The sequence below is a fragment of the Neovison vison genome, chromosome 5 (genome assembly GCF_020171115.1).
Source record: "Neovison vison isolate M4711 chromosome 5, ASM_NN_V1, whole genome shotgun sequence".
NCBI classification, from domain to species: Eukaryota; Metazoa; Chordata; class Mammalia; order Carnivora; family Mustelidae; genus Neogale; species Neogale vison.
In genome coordinates this window covers 129,827,261-129,832,612 of record NC_058095.1, presented here as the reverse complement: position 1 = coordinate 129,832,612, position 5,352 = coordinate 129,827,261, and the positions used below count along the sequence as shown (strand labels likewise).

At 32.4% G+C, this 5,352-nt stretch overlaps 1 pseudogene; it reads right to left on the bottom strand.

Annotated features, from left to right (window-relative positions):
* Window positions 1–1,011: 1,011 nt before the first annotated feature.
* Window positions 1,012–1,807, bottom strand: LOC122907466 (annotated as a pseudogene).
* Window positions 1,808–5,352: the final 3,545 nt, after the last annotated feature.

The following is a 5,352-nucleotide window of genomic DNA, read 5'->3' as shown; positions in this document are numbered from 1 at the left end:
GCTGGTCTTTTGCAGATGGCACAGCACCTAGGAGAGACAAATGTTCTCTTCCTATAGTTTTCTTATTCTCCCATTCCCCAACACCAGACAAGAACCAGAACGAGATATAAACTTCAGTTTATATCTTATTGCAGGTTGTACTCTAGCGATCTGTAGCTACGTATGAAACTCTAATAAATCCATCAGTCCATGTGATTCAGTTTTGGCATAATTATTTTTTAAAGAGAATTCAATTAGATCAATTACCAGCATTAACACTTCTGAAAAATCCATTTCTTCCTTCCCTAATTTACATTCATTATGAACTGCTCCATACATTCTCATTCCAAACTCCAAAACCTCCATTGTAAGTTTGGAGACTTGTTTTCTCACTCCTTCCTTTCTTTCTTTAACACATTTGTTAGAACAGCCTCCCTCCCTGCAAGCAGAAGGACAAGAGCTGGAAGTAAAAATAAAGAGAAAGTGGGGAAGCTGGTAAACACTCAATTGCTGTATTATTGACTATTTTAAAAATTCCTCTTATTTGATTGACCTCCTGAACTAGATGGCTGAACTAAGCATAAAAGACACAGGATATTCTTCTATAGTACATTTGTTTTACAATACATATGAAGTACGGAAAACTTTATATTTCACTATATTCATAATTCTAAGACCAGGTTTTGAGACAGATATTTCCACTGTGCTGTTATCTTATAATATTCATCCAGTGTCTTTGAAAGTAAAGGGCAGACCCCTTGTGCATTCAGTGTCATGTTTTGAGCAATACATCTTTGCAGATTATTCTGGAATAATACATATCTCCAACAGTAGTGTGATACCTAAGTAAAGCCAAAAGAATAATTTTCCTCTTTTATTTTTTAACTTTTCAGAAATTTATTTAGTTTCAAGGACCAGATACTGAGTGCTGTAAATTTACAGGTTTTTTATTTCAATCCCAACAACAGTATTTCACCTTAAAAAGTTTTAATGATTTTTACTGGAATGTTAATGGTCTTCATGGTTTGCTAGTTAAGTCTTCAAGTCACAGTTCTCCTGCTCTGTTTTATTCTTGTGCATTTTTCCAACAAGTGTATTTGTTGTCTTCTCCCTGAAGAATCTTATTCCACTCTTGAAGTACCTTTGCCTCTTCCAGAAGGGCTTTCTCCTCCTCTTGAAGAGCCCCGTTTTCTTCTCTAAGAGCCTTGTTCTCCTCACGAAGTGCCTGTTCCTCCTTCCACAGAGCCTGTTCTTCCATCTCTAGTGCTATTCCTTCTTTCATCAGGGCTTGTTCCTCCATCCTGATTGCTCTCTCCTGGTGTTGCAAGGCCTTTATTTCCTCATGGAGAGACCTTATTTCTTCCTGAAGAGCTTTTGCTTCATTCTGGAAGGCCTTCTCCTGTTCTCTGATAGCCTTGATCTGTGCTTCCAGGGCTCGATTCTGTTGCCAATAAGATTTTCTTTCTGTGTTCAAAGCATTGATTTTTTCCCCTGCTGGTTTTTGGCTCTCTAAAACCACATTTTTAAACTTCCATAGAACCTCGTTTTGCTGTCTCAAGGATTGATTTATCTCCCTGATCAACTGGTTGTCCATTCGGAAGGCTTTGTTTTCTCGTTGAAGAGCTTTATTTTCTCCCCAAAGGGACTTGTTTTCTTTTCTGAGAGCCTTGTTTTCATCCCTGGACACCTTATTGTCTCTCTGAAGATTTTTTTCCACCTTATGAGACTCATGTTTGAACTTATTTTGGTCTTGGGTGCAAGAGAAAAAAGAGGAAAATAAATGCAATATTTTGTCTCTGTTTATCCATTTTGATTGACAGACAACCATTATTTCTTAGTGTTTTATCTGAGCAAAATATATACACTACAGATATTCTGGGTTCAGCCAAAGGTGAACTATTGATATTTACAACAAAAAATAGTCCTAAATTTGTTGCAACTTTGTTCATATAGAATTGGTTGTTGTGTTGACTTGTACAGGTAATATGGCAGGGATCTAAACAAGGCTCAGTCAGGCCCACTGCAGGAGAAAAACAATCAAAACATGAAGACAATTCAGTAACTTGTTAGGTTAGTGTAAAAAAGTTTAAACCTGAACACATGTAAGTTGCAAATTAAATAGTTCTAGGATATATATTGGATATTGATCAAAGTTAATGTATTGAATTGTTTGTGATAAACTGAGTAAAGCTGAGTTAAAGTACTTCTACCAAGATATTAATCTTCCTCTACTCTATTATTTATAATTAGATTACTAGTTCTTGATGTGGAAAAATACCACATATTTATATAAACATTTCTGACTTTGTAAGAATTAGAAAACATTTTTTCAAAGAAGTTATTATACACCATAATTTTACATATATTTACTTAGGTATTTACTAGTGTTGTTAGATATTTAAACAGACATTCATGCTTACATTTCTGTGGTCTCTGAATTCCCAGCAAGGCTGATTCTTTTAGTACTAGAAAATAACTAGGCAACATTTTATGTCATCTATAGTGATGTCATATAGTGTTGACAACTAACAAGAGAATGGGAGCTATATATATAATGTTTGGGTGTTTTTTTGGTGTGTATTTTAGGAAAAAAGGAAATTAAATTGTAAAATTATATTTAATGATTTTCTGTATTATTAAATGAATATGTATATAGCCCTTGCTTTTATTTAAATTATTATAATTAACTTTAAACATTGAGTTTTATTATTAGCAAAGTAATTTTATTTCATCCTGTAGTTGACAAATACTAGGAACTACTATACAATCAAAGGTGAAAGTATTTTAAATAATTTTAAGATCACTGGTGAATAATAAGTAGTAAATAAATTTGTATGTTATACCGAGGAAATAACACTAGCAACATTTTAATTCTAGTAATTTTATCTAAGATAAATTTTATATTCAGCATATATTCACTGCTAGAATATAAAGCAAAAGAGTATAATTTTTAAATGTAATCTTTTGATTAAATATTAAAATATTAAAATATTTATATTTAGGTACATGTCATGTTTTAACTATTTATACTTACAAACGTATACTTGGTTTAAGGTATAAACTTGAACATTGAATGTTTAATAACATGTATAAGAATGTATAAGACAAAATCAAAACCACTCACATCTGATTAAGATTTGCCAATTTATTCCCTGTACCAGATTTCTTAGTAGCTGCGTACATTACATCTGCTTAACAAGGTTGAAGAAAAGTACTTTTTCTAACACCTTTTTAACTCTGCATTTAACTTTAAAATAGTAAAACATAATAGCATGGAATGAGAGTTAATGTAAAATTAAGAAAATCCACGTGAAGGTTTTCAGTTTATTTGTTTTTCACTTGATGAGAGTGAAATTTCCCTTTGATCATCTCTATCTATAATTGAATCGAGAAAGTATTTCTTGTGATTGTGTGCCAGCTTATTCTTTATATTAGTGTTTCTGCTTTTTTGCTGTTGCTTCCATGGTAGCTAAAGATTCAGAAAGGGTTCCAAAAGACAAAGAGCTCTGGACAGTTTGTTTGGAATGAATAACTTTTGAGGTTTAAGAGCAAACTAGGAAAGAAAGAAAAAAAAAAAAAACCTCTATAGCCCTGACGTATTGAATAAACTGAATTCATAATTTAAAACCTGCCCTCAAATTAACAACAAATGCAGATGGTTTCATTAGTGAATTCTTCCAAATGTTTAAGAAAGAAATACTATTAATATATCCACAAATCTTTGCAGATGATAGGAAAAAATGAACAACTTCTTTGTTTTGAGAACACATCCCCTTACTTAAAAATCTTACAAGGATCTTAAAAGAAAGAAAAGAAAAAAATTATAGCATAAAGTATCTCATAAACACGGTTGCAAAAATCCTAAACAAAAGATAAGCACACCAAGTCCAATGATACATAAAATAAATTGTATATTATCACCAAACTGGGTTTAATTCATGAATGTAAGATTCAGTTAACACTGGGTAAGCAATTCATGTAATTCACTACATTTAAAGAACAAAGGAGAAGAGAAAAGTAATGTCAGAAAATTCAGAGAAAAGCATTTGATAAAGCAAAACTCGACACAGTTTTATGATTAAAAACCAAAACCAAGCCAACAATTATCACCAGCAACAATGTTCTCTTAGTGTAATAGGAGTAGAAAAGAACTTAATTCAATTATGAATTATAAATGAAAGAAAACAAAACAAATAAAAACCTGCAGAGGCATACCAGATGATGAAATACCAATAGGTCACAAATATGTAAGGGTGTCCACTGTTGGCACCTTCATTTTTCTTGTTCTGGAGTTTCTTATTCCTGCAAGAAAAAGTGTTTAGGATTGGAGGAAAAAAAGGCTTACAGACAAATTTAAATTAAATTAAATTAAAATATGACTTAGCAAGCTTATTAGATATAATGTCAATCTAAAAATCAGCTTCATTTAAATATATTTAGCCAAGAAACAATTGGGAAATAAATTTTGTAATTTTTTTTTTAAGATTATTTATTTATTTATTTGACAGAGATCACAAGCAGGCAGAGAGGCAGGCAGAGAGAGAGGAAGGGAAGCAGGCTCTCCGGTGAGCAGAGAGCCCGACGTGGGGCTCGATCCCAGGACCCTGGGATCATGACTTGAGCCGAAGGCAGAGGCTTTAACCCACTGAGCCACCCAGGCACCCCTAAATTTTGTAATTTTATATCACTTACATCAGCAGGTAAAGCAAAACTCCTAGGAATAAATCTGTGCAAGACCTCTAAATAGAAAAGTACAAAAATTATTGAGAAAAATTATAGAGGTACAAATAAAAGGAAGAACAAACCACATTTTTTATTGGAATATTCAATATTGGAAACATCTAAAATTTCTCAAATTGATTTATATGTTCAGTGGCTTCCCTGGATAAAGAATTCTGGGAGTTTGTGCAGGTACACATATGTAAACTGAAAAATTGATTCTAATTTTTTTATTGAAATATAAAGAACCAGGAAGAGCCATGGCAATCTTAGAAAACAGGATCAATGTTTAAAAAAAAATTATGTAGTAAATTAGGCATAAAAATAGACACACAGATCAATGGAATAGACCAGAAAACCCAGAAGTAAGCCACAGTAATATGGTCAGTTAATCTTTGACAAAGAAGGAATGAATATACAATAGGAAAAATTTCTTCAATAAATGGTGTTGGGAAAACTAGACATGTAAAAGAATGGAATGCCCACTTTCTTTCAGCATACATGAAAAGAAACTCAAAATGGATTAAAGAGCTAAATGTGAGATCTGAAACCATAAAAATCCTTGAAGAGAACACAGGCAGTAATCTCTGACATCAGCAATAGCAACATTTTTCTAGATATGTCTCCTGAGAGAAGGGAAATAAAAGCAAAAAT